Source organism: Acinonyx jubatus, chromosome E1 (genome assembly GCF_027475565.1).
Source record: "Acinonyx jubatus isolate Ajub_Pintada_27869175 chromosome E1, VMU_Ajub_asm_v1.0, whole genome shotgun sequence".
Taxonomy (NCBI): Eukaryota; Metazoa; Chordata; class Mammalia; order Carnivora; family Felidae; genus Acinonyx; species Acinonyx jubatus.
Window position 1 is genome coordinate 34,567,173 of NC_069397.1, and position 15,268 is coordinate 34,582,440.

Here is a 15,268-nt window from a genome sequence, read left to right on the forward strand (position 1 = left end):
GGGCAGGTCACTTAACCTCTCGGGGTTTCCTGTTTCCTTTCCTGTGAAAAGAGAATGATAAGAACACCTGTCTCACAGAGTTGCTATGAGGACTATTTGAAATGACACTTAGAAGAAGACTAGCATAATGTCTTGCTAAATGGTAGATATTACCACCAGAATTGTAGACGTTATGAATCTACCTCTGGATCCTGCTTCCAGGGGTTCTCGGAAGGCGGGCATCCGGGTGACGGAGGGCTGAGAGCAGGTGTTATCGTCGTTGGGCTGAGAGTCCTTCGAGAACACCCAGAGTAACGATGTTGGTGTGAGTTTAATGCCACTTAGGCATGAGGTCCTGATGCCATTGAAAGGATATTGAGAGAGAGTTCTGGTTGAAGCATGGAGTTAACAGATACTTCGCTTCAGAGTTAGGTGTTCGGCCAAGATACCAACATGGCGGCATGATTCCTAAGGGTAGATATGGAAGGGTTGGAAGCTGGGTGAGAAAGGCATGTTCCAGAAAGCTTTGGTACGCCACGAGTGCCCCTCTCCCCACCCCCATGAAGGTGGTAGGTAGGGGTGCCTGCTTCTTACCCTAAGCTTTTAGAGGCCAACTGCTTTGAATTTTCAGTATGTGTCCGTTGGCATTCAGAGCCCAGGGCATGGATGGGCTCCTGGATGGGGGACATAAAGGTTGGGCCTGAGAACAGGTGTGGCTTGCAGGGCCCGTGCTTCTAGGGTTTGCTGGGGGAAAGGAAGGGTGAGTGCTTCCCGTGGATCAGATGAAAGCGCTCGTGAGGGGTCACTGCAGTCCAGTCCAAGAGTGGCAAACACATCTTGGCAGAGAGAAGCTAGAGGTAGAGCCAGAGGCCCAGGGCTGGGGCTTGCGATGCATTTGGCTTGTTGAGGGAGCTAATCGTAACCCAAAACTCTCTCCTCCACACTCAGCCCGGACGCCTAGAAGGGAAAGCATGCCTCATCATCCCCATTAACAGGACATGGCTGGCCACTGCCTTCATTGGCATTTCTTTGCTCTCCTGGGATTGTCTTGCCCAAGCAAATAGTTGATTTGGTAGAGGGGCTTCCAGAAAAACTGACCAGCTCTCCAATGGGAAGCATCAACCTTTGTGGCCTAAGATTCCATGGCTCAAAATCCTAGCCTGGCCGCCCCCACCAATCCTGGTCTGTTGTATCACGATTCTTACCCAGTCTTAATCTAGCACCCCCCAGGCCTGATTTGTCCCAAGCTTACTATTCTCGGTACCTCCCGACCTTAGCTTTCCTTCTCTGAGACACTACTGGGCTTTGCAAGGCGGTGACCTGCTTATGACGACCAACCACAGTGAGCAGTAAGCTGAGCTTTGTCTCATCAGCAAATACGGGAGATTCTTCTAGATGGGGAGAGGGTAGAGCCTCACCCCTGCAAACCCATGCTAAGTACCAGCCAGGGGGTTGTCCTGAGATACATCCCAGTTCCGGACAGCGCAGAGGCTGGATCAGCGTGACGGCAGCTTTGCTCCTTGAGTGCCGGCCCTGGACAGTCCGAAACTTCTGCCAGCAGAAAGGGAGAGGCTGGAAGGGCTTCTCAGGCTGGCTTCTCTGAAAGCAGACGATGTGGGGGAGTTTGGCCTGCAGGACATTTCTCAGGGCAGTTTATGAGGGAAGGATGCCTGAATAAAGGAAGGGCAGGAGCAGGAGTGCACAGAGGGGCCAGGTGACCTGTGATGTCTCCCAGTGGGCCTGTGGCCAGTCACTGGATGTGGGGACGGGCTGCTGGGGAGGCAGCCGCTGAGAGAAATGATGGCGCTCCCAGCCACTGGGCCGGAAGTCCCTGCCGGAAGCCAGCAGAAACTAGTGGCTGGCCTCTGTCCAGTCACAGCTCTCTCTATGTCTGGACCGCAGCTTAGAGAGCAATCTCCTCAAAAGGAAGATGGATGATTTCCACTATTTTGCAGAATTAGATGTTCAGTGACTAACGTGACACCGATTTGTGACTTGAAGGGGCTGGAGAAAGGACAACCAGGGGGCGCCTGGGTGGCCCAGTCGGTTGGGTGTCTGACTTCGGCTCAGGGCACGATCTCACAGTCCGTGGGTTCGAGCCCTGCGTTGGGCTCTGTGCTGATGGTTCAGAGCCTGGAGCTGGCTTCGGATTCTGTGTCTCCCTCTCTCTCTGCTCCTCCCCTGCTCACGCTCTGTCTCAAAAATAAATAAAACATTAAAAAAAATAAAAACAAAATTTTTTTAAACGTTTATTTATTTTTGAGACAGAGAGAGACAGAGCGACCAGACCAACCAGAAGTGACCACCGGCAGGTGGACGAACGGAATGGAATCCGTCCGGGCGCTTCTGAGCTGGGACTGTGGGTAAGTACGTCCCACTACAACGTTGGGAGACGATCGTGTGACCGTCCCCTCAATTCCTCGGGGGCCTGACGCATGGCCACCCTGCACTCGCATGTCCTGGCCACCTCTTCTGGGGTTGTCAGCACCGACCATTGGGTCCAGCTTTCTGGAATGGAGAGGGGGTGGACGTGAGGAGGGAAGGGACACAATATAACCTCTACTTTCTAGAAGAAAGTGGGGGGGGGGGAATCACTTAAATCTAAAATCTTCCTTCAAGCAATCTATTGATAATAGGGGCAGCAGGGGAATTTTAGGGCAGTAAAATTATTCTGTTTGACACTGTGATGGTGGATTGAGGTCACTATGCGTTTGCCAAAACTCACGGGACGTATGATACTCAGAGCGATCTCAAATGTAAATGTGGACTTTAGTTAATAATAATGCATCAGTGTCGGCTCAGCTATGACAAAATTACCACAGTAATGCGAGATATTAATACTAGGGGAAACTGGGTGTGGGGGGAAGGGAGGTATGTGGGAACTCTACACTTGCCGTTGAATATTTCTGTAAACCTAAAACTGTTCTCAAAGAATGAAATCTATCAATGAAAACAAAACAAATCTATTAATACAAGGGCATATCTCTAATCCCTTCCAATGAACGCTCACAGCACATGGCTGTTTTCTGCAAAGAAAACCATTCAACGCACAGAAACAAATGACGTAAGCCCCGGTTTTTATCACCCTTAAAGCCAGCTATCTAGGCACAAGCTTCAGCTGACGCAGACCCCGGGCTCACACGCTCCGATCCTCTCAAAGGTTGCGCAAGCATACATTTTCAGTTTCCATAATTCCATTATTTATCTTTGAAAGATACCAGAGCCTTGGACAAACAAGTCCTCTGCGGAGCTCTGAGAAACGACTCCACCTGTTTCTGGGCGGTCTTTCTCCTTCCCCAAGATGACGTTCTCTGCCGGGTAAGTCTCGGTTCCAGCTTGGAAGTGGGGAAGTTTATAGACACACACAGACGCACAGACACACAGACGCACACGCTCTTATTGGAGTTGCACTCTCTTTTGCACTTCTCAGTGAGGGGCCATTTCGACAGGCTTTCTGGAATGGGGAGGGGTGGAGCACCAGAGAGCGGGTCTGGGGTGCTGGCCGCCCTCCCAGGTCTCTCCCTTCAAGCTGCGTCACCCTTCTGTGTTCCCCACTTGCCGCCAGCCCTCATTGCAGGGCCCCCCTCCTCCAGGCAGGCAGCAGGGGTCCCGCTCCAAGAGGAGGCAGCCCCTCTCTGTTCTCCATCAGCAGCCTTGTGCCTCTCACAGCCTGGATTGGCACCTTGACCTGTGTCCCCCTGGGGGGGTGGCCTCCTGCCTCCAGCTGTCGCGCAGCCCAAACCCCACCAGCCTTCCTTGCGGGTAACGCAATGTTCTAACAAGTGTGGTTTCAGTGTTTCCCAGCTCTGTCCATACCTGGCTTAGCCGGCTCCCTGCCAGCCGTTGGGGGCCCACACAGTTCTGCTTCTACGTAATAGAAGCAGCTCTGCGATGGGGCAGAGGACTACTGTCTTTTCTTTCTCAAAACAATTTTCAATGTTTGTTTATTTCGGAGAGAGAGACAGATCGCGAGCGAGGGAGGGGCAGAGAGAGAGGGAGACACAGAATCCGAAGCAGACGCCAGGCTCTGAGCTGTCAGTGTGGCGTCCGACGTGGGGCTCGAGCCCAGGGACTCCGCGACCATGACCTGTGCCAAAACTTAACCGACCGAGTCACCCAGGCGCCTCAAGGAGGTACTTGTCTTCAAAGAAATGTCTGAATAGCATCCCTACGTCCCCAAGAAGCTCTTCCCTTTTGGAATCGAAGTCCCTCCCCCAGCATCAGGCTCCTACTCCAGGTGCCAAACACTGAGGTCCTGGTCCTCCCTCGTGTGTGCCCAGCCCCAGCCCATGGGCACCTTCCCTCCACAAGGTTCTGGGAGAGCACAGGGCACCCGGGTTCCCCGCATGGGCTCTAAAGCCAGGCAACCTGGGTCCCGATCTTCCTGAATGACCTTGGACAAATCACAGAACCTCTTTGAGCCTCCGGGTCTTATCTGTAAGGTAGGGATAAGGGTCACACCTACTTCCCTAAGGTTTTAGTACGGAAAGCACAAGCCCTGGCTTCTGCCAACAACTGTGAGTCATAAGGTCACCATTCTATTCTGACCGGTCCCCAGCAGGCAGTGCCAGAGACTCCCCTCCCCATGTCGCCTGGGGCTGAGGGCTGGGCAGGCCTGAGCTGCACCTTTATTGACATTCCCACCCCATTAGGTTAAATGCTGCCCCTTGTCCCCAGATGGCTGCGGTTTACAGGTGTTTTTCTGGACACCGGAAGGCAGCCCCTTCTCACGGCCAAGGATGAGACAACCAGCCAGGAGCCGGGGATGGACAAGGGCTTCCCGCGGACAATTGCTGTGTTGCACTGATCTTTTTGCCCATGATTTTCATCAGGGGTGTGGAGAAGCAGGGTGGGACCGGAGCTGGGTGGTCCTGTCCTCTGTGGAAACCGAGGCCCTGAAGAACACGGCCGTACTTCTTGACCAGTAACACCCTCTCCCTGTCCCATTGGCGGGTTTTGGATGAGACAGCAGGTGATTGCAGTCGCTTTGGGGACCTAATGAAGACCATCTGAGCACAAACCAACTTGGGCTCTTCACAGATACTGTTCTCTGTCTGAAACCTCTCCTAGACGCATTTCTGCCTGTGAACACATGCGCACACACACGTGCACACACACTCAGAGCCTGTCCCTAATGGACGACTCCTCAGTCCTTCCTATTCTTACTTTACAAGTCAATGCCCAGCAAATGCTAGGCTGTGATCTGCTTTCCCTGGACATGTCCTGGGGTGTTAACACTTTCCCAGCCCATTAGGGAGGGACTTGGTGGGCACCACAAAGACATGGTGGGCCAAGAACACCGTGCGCAGGACATGCTTAACACCGCCGGTGCGGTCATGAACTTGGTCTGGCCCACCCGACGTAGCTCCCTCCGTCAGTTTCCATCAAGGGGGTCAGCTTCCTGTTCCTTCTAATCTGAATTCCTCAAACGTGGGCCCTTGTTCAGGCATCTGCCCTTCTGACAAAACTCTGGAATGTTCTGTGCACAAAGCAACAGAGAAATCCCAGAAGAAAGACGGACCAATTTGACTACATCAGATGTTAAACTTCGGAAGGTTAAAGAAACAATGAGTTAAAGGCAAACCACAACCCGGGGAAAGCATTTGCCACAAAGATAGTGTGTTCAGCAAATATTTATTGAGCGCCTACCGCTCGCTGGGCATCGGGACACAGAACTAAGGCCGGAGCACAGTTGTGAAGTTGTCTTGTGTGTGCGCACGCACCTCTGTAAATGTGTGTGTGGTGGGGGTGTGTGGAGGGAGTCCCGGTCGGAGGAAGTCCAGATGGGACGGAGTTTGGCACACAGGAGGGGCTGGACCATACACATGGAAGGGATAAAGCCAAGAGGGGACAGAGGGGGCCTTCATCAGGGGCCAGACCCCCGGGGCCCTGTAGACCTTTGTTTTATTTTTTATACTCTATTCTAAGAGCCATGAGAAGCCCTGGGTGGGTTTTCAGCAAGGCTGGATTTGCCTTTTTTCAAGCTCACCCTGGCTGGTAAATGAATGGATGGTTGAGAGCGGTGTCGGGTAGATGTCAGGGAACCCTGTAAGGACAAAATGGCAACCGTATGAGGTCAGGCAAGTGGCCGTGCTGGCTTAGACCAGGCATCATAGCCTTCAGGTGGCTGTACCTGGTCAACACGATGACGGCGATGTTGTGAGAGACTCTGAGCCCCAGTTACCCACCAGATTCTGAGTCTGGGAAACACTGTCAGATGATACATATTTGTTGGTTTAAACTGCTAAGTTTGGGAGTCATTTTGAACGCAGCACTAGATAACAAACACACCCCTGACTATTGTTTAAGGCAATTTTTTCATTTAGCAGCTATTTCTCGAACAGCCACTCTTTCGGAACAGAAATCATACTTAAGAATCTTAAGTAAAAAGCAAAAGATACAGGGTAGTGTGGAGGATATGATCTGCTTTTTATGAAAACGTGTGTGTGCGTGCACGGAAAATACTCAGAAGGATATTTATACACCACAGTGTTCATTGCTTTCCGCCTTAAATTTTCCTGTATTGTCTGAATTTCTCTACAGTGAATGTGTAGAACTTGGGGAAATAGGAATATGTTAATGCAGCTTCCTGGGAAATCTCTGACACACAGCGACACGCGTAGCGGTCGTTCAGGGGGATGTGTTAAAATGCTGAGCCGGGTTCAGTGAGTTTCCAGTGGGGCCTGAGATCCTGCATTATTCTCACAAGTTCTGATGTGACGCGGGGACTGCTGGTCCAAGGACTACCCTCCGAGTAGCCAGGCTCTAAAGCGACCCCGGATTTAGCTCAGGGCTCCGGGCTCGAATGCTGACTCTGTCCCTAAGGTGTAGTTCAGCATGGAGAAAACTACATAGCTGCCTTGGTTTTGGTTTCCTCTTTTGTAGAAGGAAAGAGGAGTGCACCTGTCCTTGTTGGAGCTCCCTCCTCTGACCTTGGGCCCTCTCGGCCCTGAAATGGACCTAGAAACCAGTTTTTCAAGCCACGCTTCCTGCCTCTTCCTGTGAGGTGCACTGCTGTCCTCTCCGGAGAAGGCCTGTGTCTCCTAGTCAGTTGGAAGGGGGCTCAGTCCCTGTGGTCCCACACCGCCGCCCCCCCTCCCCCCCCTCCCCCCCCCCCCCCCCCCCGCACCCACACCTTGCCCTGTGGGTCTCTGTCCCTCCATGTCCCTGCAGTCCCACCTCCTTCCAGACGATGGCAGCAGAGGACAAGGAGTCCCAGAGGGTGATCTCTGGCCAACGTCTTTCAAATGATTACAAGACTGTGCCAGTTCTGATTCACATATTTATTTATTATTAAAAAAAAAATGTTTTATTTATTTTACAGACACAGAGAGAGAGACAAAGTGCAAGAGGGGAAGGCGCAAAGAGAGAGGGAGACACAGAACTGAAACAGGCTCCAGGCTCTGAGCTGTCAGCACGGAGACCCAATGCGGAACTTGACCCGACGAACCTGGAGATCATGACCTGAACCGAGGTCGGACGCTTAACCGACTGAGCCACCCAGGCACCCCACCTAATGCACATTTTTATTTATTTAGGATTTAGGCTTTCCCCTCTAAAAAGACTTCAAGCATTAAATGATGTGGGAGACTTCAGGATTAAAAATAGAACAGAGGCCATGCGGAGACCTTACCTTGTGCCGGAGCGACCCTCGGGTCCTCAAGTCGGTGTTGACTTTCAAGGGAGGTGAGGTCAAAGGAGAAGCACAGGGGCCTTCCGGGCCAGGATTGGAGGGGGTGACCGCGTGGTGAGCTACAGCCAGGCTGGGACCCGGAGGCTGCTTTTTGCATTCCAGCCTCACATTCCCAGGGGTTGTTACCTCAGTTTACATACGTGGCAACAGATTCAACGAAGTGAGCATGGTGACTGCTGCCCCTCAGCTTGTTAAGTGGCAGAGCTGGGACCTCCCCCTTGCATCCTTCCATCTCCCTCCGGTGACAAACACGACTTTTATTTTCTGGTCCAGCGGCCATACCCACCTGTTGGCAGAGAGAAGGTTTTTTGTTTTTACCCCTTGAGCTTAAACACATCAGAGTGTGCCGAATGAGCCGGGACCACAATGGGCCGTGGTTTCCACAATAGTTGCACAGGCCCCAGAGCAGGTGGGTGTGTGGCACACCGCGCCAGGGGTGGAGGGTAGAGAGCAAACATCCTGGAGATGGGAGCGAAACTGGCTCAGTCCTGTTGTTTTCCTAATGATTTCCTCCACTCTGGCCACACTGGCCTCCTTGACGTCCTCCAACATACCAAACATACACCTACCCCCGGGCTTTTGCACCTGCTGTCCTTCTCCCTGGAACACGGTTCCTTGATAACATCAAGGCTCATGTCAACCCCTCCTTCAAGTCTCTGCCCCAAATGAGTCTTCAAGGCGCCTACCCTGACCTCTCGATTTACAGTTGTATCCGCTCTGCGCCACAACCCGGATCTCTCTCTCTCTTTTTTTTTTTTTTACAATTTTTTTAATGTTTATTTATTTTTGAGACAGAGACAGACCGTGAACAGGGGAGGGCACAGAGAGAGGGAGACACAGAATCTGAAACAGGCTCCAGGCTCTGAGCTGCCAGCACAGAGCCCGATGCGGGGTTCGAACCCATGAACCGTGAGATCATGACCTGAGCTGAAGTCAGACGCCACCCAGGCGCCCCAACCCGGATCTCTCTCACCCTGCCCTGTGTTTTCCCAGCACGCATCACCTGGTAGCATACTATATCATTGATTCAGGTATTAGACCTATTCATTTATTTATATGCTGACCATGTTGACCATCATAATGCTACTGCCCCGACCTCCTGGGCCTTCTTCATTATCTTGCATAAACAGATGCCCTTCCCAAACAAACAACTTTTATTTTCTCTTAAAAACATAGAATGTCCCCCCTGCGAAGTATCTTATGGCTGGACCCTCTTCCCAGAGTTCAGACAGACATAATTTTTATTTTATTGTGTTTTATTTTTTTTAAGTTTTTAATTAAGTGGGATGCCTGGGTGGCTCAGTCGGTTGGGCGTCGGACTTCGGCTCGGGTGATGATCTCACGGTTTTGTGGGTTCGAGGCCGGCATCGGGCTCTGTGTTGGCGGCTTGGAGCCTGGAGCCTGCTTCAGATTCTGGGTCTCTGCCCTTCCCCCACTCACACTCTGTCTTTCTCTCTCTCTCAAAAAATAAATAAACGTTAAAAAAATTTTTTTTAGAAATAAAGTTTTTATTTAAGTAATCTCTATGCCCGATGTGAGGCTCGAACTCATGACCCCGAGACCAAGAGTCACGCGCTCTTCCGACTGAACCAGTCAGGCACCCCAATTTCTATCTTGTTTTTGCCCTCGGTCTGTTTGGCAATCTGAAGTCTATGGGCCCCTTCCCAGAAAAATACATAAATGCACTTTAGATGTATAAAGCAAAATACTTTGGAACAAAAAAAAAAAAAACCAGTTGTGTTCAAATGTAATGATGAAAATATTTTGAAAACATTGTGATACAATGATGCATGTGCTTCTTTTTTTTTTAATTTTTTTTTAATGTTTATTTATTTTTGAGACAGAGAGAGACAGAGTATGAACAGAGGAGGGTCAGAGAAAGAGGGAGACACAGAATCTGAAACAGGCTCCGGGCTCTGAGCTGTCAGCACGGAGCCCGATGTGGGGCTTGAACCCATGGACCGCGAGATCATGACCTGGGCTGAAGTCGGACGCTCAACTGACTGAGCCACCCAGGCGCCCCAATGCATGTGCTTCTTTATGAAAACACTAAACAGAGAGATCTAGTAGTGAGTCTAATAACTAACTTGATCTTAAAGTAGTTCTGAGTATAGGTATTTTAACACACTTGAAATGCCATCTGCTTGTGAGCTGTCTGGGCACTGCTCACCGCAGGAGGCCAAAGCCAGTGGCAGCGGGGGGTGGGGGGGTGTCCTACCCCTCGTGGCCAGGATTGTCAAGGGTTCTCCCCACGGCGACGGAGCTGGAGTCCTCCGTGAACCTTGTGGGTTCTCGTGCAGAGGGCCTGGCGGAACTGGCCTCAAGTAGGAGCTTAAAAAAAGAGGGGTAAGCCCAAGGAGGAATGTGGCCAGCCTGGCAGGTGCTCTGGGTGCTCCGAGGAACCTGGCTGGAGCAGGTCACCAGCACTGAGGGGTTCCGGGGGACTGCCAAGCACCTTGAAATTAAACCCGTCTGATTCCCACGGCTTATCAGGATTCTAGAGGCTCCCCGAGGCTGTCTCCTGTGTCCGAGACTGAGAAGCTCCCCTGAGGGGTCCCGATATTTCCAAGGTTAAGGGGGAGTCATACAATTGATACTGTTTCCATTGCTGGTGTGAGTAGTAGATACGTGGCAAAATAGGTAAGACAGTACATCCTGGATTTTCTAGGGTATTCTGATGGTGCAGATTTCTGGGCCAGTATCAGAATATGTGTCCCACTTTTGGGTATGGGAAATGCTGTAACCACACACGAGGACCAGGTTAATGTTTTGGAGATAGGGGGACGTGTGCTTTGCTGGGGCCTGTGTATTGTATCTGTTGGTCCAGAACCAGGCAGAATCACTTTTACAGAGAATCACTTTTACTCCTGGGATGGGGAAAGGCACCTCGACTAACATTTTTGTTCACGGAATGCAAGACCTCGAAGTAATGCAAAGTCTTCGATAAAAAGAGTTAAAATGCCGGAGTAGGCTGCCAGCTGCAGTTTGGGGGTCTTTGGGGATCACAAGGGGAAAAGGAGAAACCCAGCTGCAGGCAGGGCCCCGGGGGATCCCCAGGAATACCTGAGGTAGGAGGGCTGGTGTCTCGAGGTCAGCGATGATTGATACACATCACGTACGTGCTTGAAATGTAATCCGCTGGACAGGTTCTGCAGAAGGTGGGGTTCGGGCCTGCCCAAAACTTGCCGTCTGCCCCAGGAACGCACTGAGGTACTATTTGCGCCAGGCTCAGAGGGGACAAGGATTGTGGCTTCTTGGGTCGCCCCGGGTTACTGGAGTGTTGGCCAAGGGATTCTGCCCGTCCTGGGTAGAGATCTGCCGTGTCCTATGTAGCTTTAGGGGGTGGGGGGCGGGTCGCCAAACAACCTGTCTTCCCAGCCGCTTCTTCCTGAAGCCCTTGCATAATTGCCTCGCGGTGCTGCAGAGGCTGCTTCTAGCAAGGTCGCTGGGATCAAACTGAAGTTCTTGGTTGTCTACACACATCGTCTTGCCACACATTTCCAGTCCAGGCTGTTAGGCCCTCTATTTAGCAGCGACCACTCTGTTCCTGCATATATCATGTGACCCGCCAGGGCCCATCACCCTTGTTAACCCAAACCTTCAGGGAAAGTCACATACGTGCGACCTTGTCAGTGGCGCTTGGGAGGTGGGAGGCAGGAAGGAGGCCTGTCTTAGGTGGGGTGAGGGAACAGGAGGAGATCACGAACTACAGGACCAAACAGGGGCCAGCCAGGCTGCGCAACTATGCAGAGATAAGCATCTGGACCTCTCCCCTCCAGCCACCTGATTTTATAAGGGAGACCTCAGAAGGCCGGGAGGCTTGGGACGCACGGGCAGTCGACCCTTGAGTGAGTCTGTCAATCATCTCTGTTTTAGCCTTGGTAGGAGGATATTTATCCGCTCGGTTTAATCTGAATCCTGCATGAGAGTTTTGCAAAGAGGGAAAGATCTCCTTTGATCCCGCCTTCCTTGTGTGAGAGCTCAGCCACAAATAGTGTGATGTCCTTTTAGTTTTCCCCTCTAACAAGCCCGGCTTTGTTCTTCCCACTCTCAATTTCCTGTGCCGACCCTCCAGGTTCTAGGCCTCCAGTTATGTTTTGGTGGTCTCCTATTTTTATCCTTTCCCTTTTGTTTCGTGGATAGAAGGAGGTACAGATGCCTTTCCTTCCAACTGAGGATTTTGGAAATCTCCAATGGGCTTTAGAAATGTCACATGGCACACTGCAGTGGCAGAAGCTGTGCAGAAACACGTGGGAGCTACAGTCTGGAAACTCAAGGTTCAGTTCCAGCCTAGCCCCTCAGTAACCTCATAGCCTTAGGGAAGTCACAGCCTTTCTGGGAATCCATTTCTGCATCTGTAAAGTGAGGCAGTGGGTCTAGTAGGTAACTCTGGGCTCTTGGGGTTGCAAATAACAATAAACCAACTCACACTAGCTTGAGCAAAATGAGGAACTATTGGCAATTGGTCGCCAAAGACGAGTGGAGGGGCCAGGCTGTGGGAAGGCAGCTGGACCTCAGGAACAAATGGGGCCAGGCATTTGATGGTCGTCAGGACTTTCTCTCTGTCTTCTGTCCCCACTTTATTATTTTTTTTTATTAAAAAAATTTTTTTTAATGTTTTATTTATTTTTGAGACAGACAGAGAGAGAGAGAGAGAGAGAGAGAGAGAGAGAGCATGAGCTGAGGAGGGGCAGAGAGAGAGGGAGACACAGAATCCGAGGCAGGCTCCAGGCTCTGAGCTGTCAGCACAGAGCCCGATGCGGGGCTCGAACTCGCAAACCGCAGGATCACGACCTGAGCCGAAGTCGGACACTTAACCGACTGAGCCACTCAGGCACTTCTTTTTTTTTTTTTTTTTTTTTTTTTTTAATGTTGGCCTCTTTTGTTCTCACTACAGGTTTCTTCATGTAGTGGCTAACATGGGTCCAGTGGCTTCAGCTGCTCCATCTAACAGCTTTGTGACCTGAGCCATCCGGAGATGAGACGGACTTGCTGACTTCCTAATCCAGAATTCTCGTGGAAGGGCTCTGACGGGCCCAGACTGGATCTGTGCCTGCCCTGAACCAGTCAGCTGTGGCCAGAGAGGCATAGCCACTTAGCAAAAAGTGGCTGCTCCCCAGTCCCACAGTGATTACGTGAATGGGGATGGGGGTTGCAGGTGGAGACAGATCCAAGAAAATCTAGGGGACTGGACATATGGGAAAATGTGCAAAATAACACGTTTGGGGTTAATTGTTCATGAAAGTTCTGCTGTTGCTGTGTCAAAACACAAAATTATCTTCCCGAGTCTCTGATCAAAGGTCTTAACATCCTTTGTTCTGAGAAAATGTTGGCAGGAAATTAAAGCAAGTTTTGAAGAAATTATTGGTCAAATCTCAGCTCACACAACTGATTTTCCCAAATGGACACAATTAAAAAATAATCCAGCTGAGAGGATTCTGGGAAGATAATGGTGCAGGAAGCAACCAGAATCTCTCTCCTCACTTAGACAGCTGATTGCTGGCAGTCTGATGTAACTATTTTGGAACTCTGGAGTCTGTTAGAGGCTTGCAAGTTCCAGGGGAAGTCTTGGGCAGTAAATTGCAGTTAATTTCAGTCGATTTCAGCTCTTAGGGCAGTAGCACCTGCCCACCCCCCACCCCCAGCCAGGTGGCAGACAGCTGTGCATGTGTTCCTGGAGCAGCTTGCACACCACATGTGGGAACCCAGGTCGGCCAAAAGGACCCTGACTTACAAATATCAGGGATCTGTGCTCTGACTGCTGTTTGCTGCTTCTGATCTCAGAGGCACACAGAGGAGGGCCCCTCTTAGTAACACAAAACGCACCAAGATGAAATCATGAAGAAGTAGAAAATTTGAATAGATCAATGACTAGTAAGGAGACTGAATTGGTAATCGAAACTCTTCAGACCAAAAAAAGCCCTGGACCTGAGAGCTTCATTGGTGAATTCTACCCAATACTTAGAGAAGAACTAATACCAATTCTTCTCAAAAATTTCCAAAAGTCATGACGAGGACATTATTTTCCTAGGTCATTCTAGGAAGCCAGCGTTGCCCTCATACCAAAGCCAGACAGAGACACTACAAGACAACTACAGACCAACATCCTTTTTGGACATTGATGCCAAAATCCTCAACGAAATACTAGCAAACCTAATTGAGAAGTATATGAAAAAGATTACACACCGTGACCAAGTGGGATTTATTCCTGGAATGCAAGGATGCTTCAACATATAAAGATCAATTGATGTAATACACCACACTGACAGAATGAAGGGAAAAAACACACAGGATGATCTCTGTTGATGCAGAAAAAGAAGTTGACAAAATTCAACCGTATTTCATGATAAAAACCCTCAACAAACTAGGATTAGAAGAAAACTACCTCAACATAATAAAAGCTATACATTAAAAGCCCACAGGGATTCACAGAACAAGAACAAATCATCCTGAAATTTGTTTGGAACCACAAAAGATCCCACATAGCCAAAGCGATCTTGAAAAAGAAGAGTAAAACTGGAGGTGTCACAATCCCAGATTTCAAGATACACTAGAAAGCTGTAGTAATCAAAACAATATGGTGTTGGCACAAAAAGAGACACCTAGACCAGTGGAACAGGATAGAAAGCCCAGAAATAAACCCATGATTGTATGGTTGATTAATCTTTGACAAAGGAGGTAAGAATATGCAACGGGAAAAAGACTGTCTCTTCGACAAATGGTGCTGGGAAAACTGGACAAGCTACATGCAAAAGAATGTGGACCACTTTCTTACACCATACACAAAAATAAACTCCAAATGGATTAAAGACCTAAATGTGAGACCTGAAATCATAAATATCCTAGAAGAGAGCACAGGCAGCAATTTCTCTGACATCAGCTGGAGCAACATTTTTCTGGATACGTTTCCTAAGGCAAGGGAAACAAGACCGAAAATAAACTATTGGGATTACATCAAAATTAAAAGTTTCTGGGGGTACCTGGGTGGCTCAGTCGGTTGGGCGTCCAATTTCGGCTCAGGGCATGATCTCACGGTTTGTGGGTTCGAGCCCCTCATCGGGCTCTGGGCTGACAGCTCAGAGCCTGGAGCCTGCTTCGGATTCTGTGTCTCCCTCACTCTCTGCCCCTCCCCTGCTCATGCTCTGTCTCTCTCTGTCTCAAAAATAGATTAAAAAAAATTTTTTTTAATTAAAAAAAATAAAAGTTTCTGCACAACAAAACAAAAAGACAACCTACTGAATGGAAGAAGATATTTGCAAATGACATAGCCAGTAAGGGATTAGTAACCAAAATGCATAAAGAACTTATACAACTCAACACCAAAAAAACCCCACAAAAAATCCAATTAAAAAGTGGGCAGAGGACACAAATAGACATTTCTCCGAAGAAGACATACAGATGGCTAACAAACACATAAAATGATGCTTACCATCACTAACCATCAGGGAAATGCAAATCAAAACCACAATGAGATATCACCTCACACCTGTCAGAATGGCTGAAATAAAAAACACAAGAGGGGCGCCTGGGTGGCTCAGTCGGTTAAGCGTCCGACTTCGGCTCAGGTCACCATCTCGCGGTTCGTGAGTTCGAGCC

The 15,268-nt window shown here is 49.9% G+C and overlaps 1 long non-coding RNA gene across 1 annotated transcript; it reads left to right on the forward strand.

The window, feature by feature from the left end:
* Positions 1–2,348: 2,348 nt before the first annotated feature.
* Positions 2,349–13,548, forward strand: LOC128313487 (uncharacterized). Its single transcript, XR_008294275.1, has 3 exons — positions 2,349–4,112; positions 7,304–7,665; positions 12,570–13,548. It is a non-coding gene; the product is annotated as an uncharacterized LOC128313487 (long non-coding RNA).
* The last annotated feature ends 1,720 nt before the right edge of the window (positions 13,549–15,268 follow it).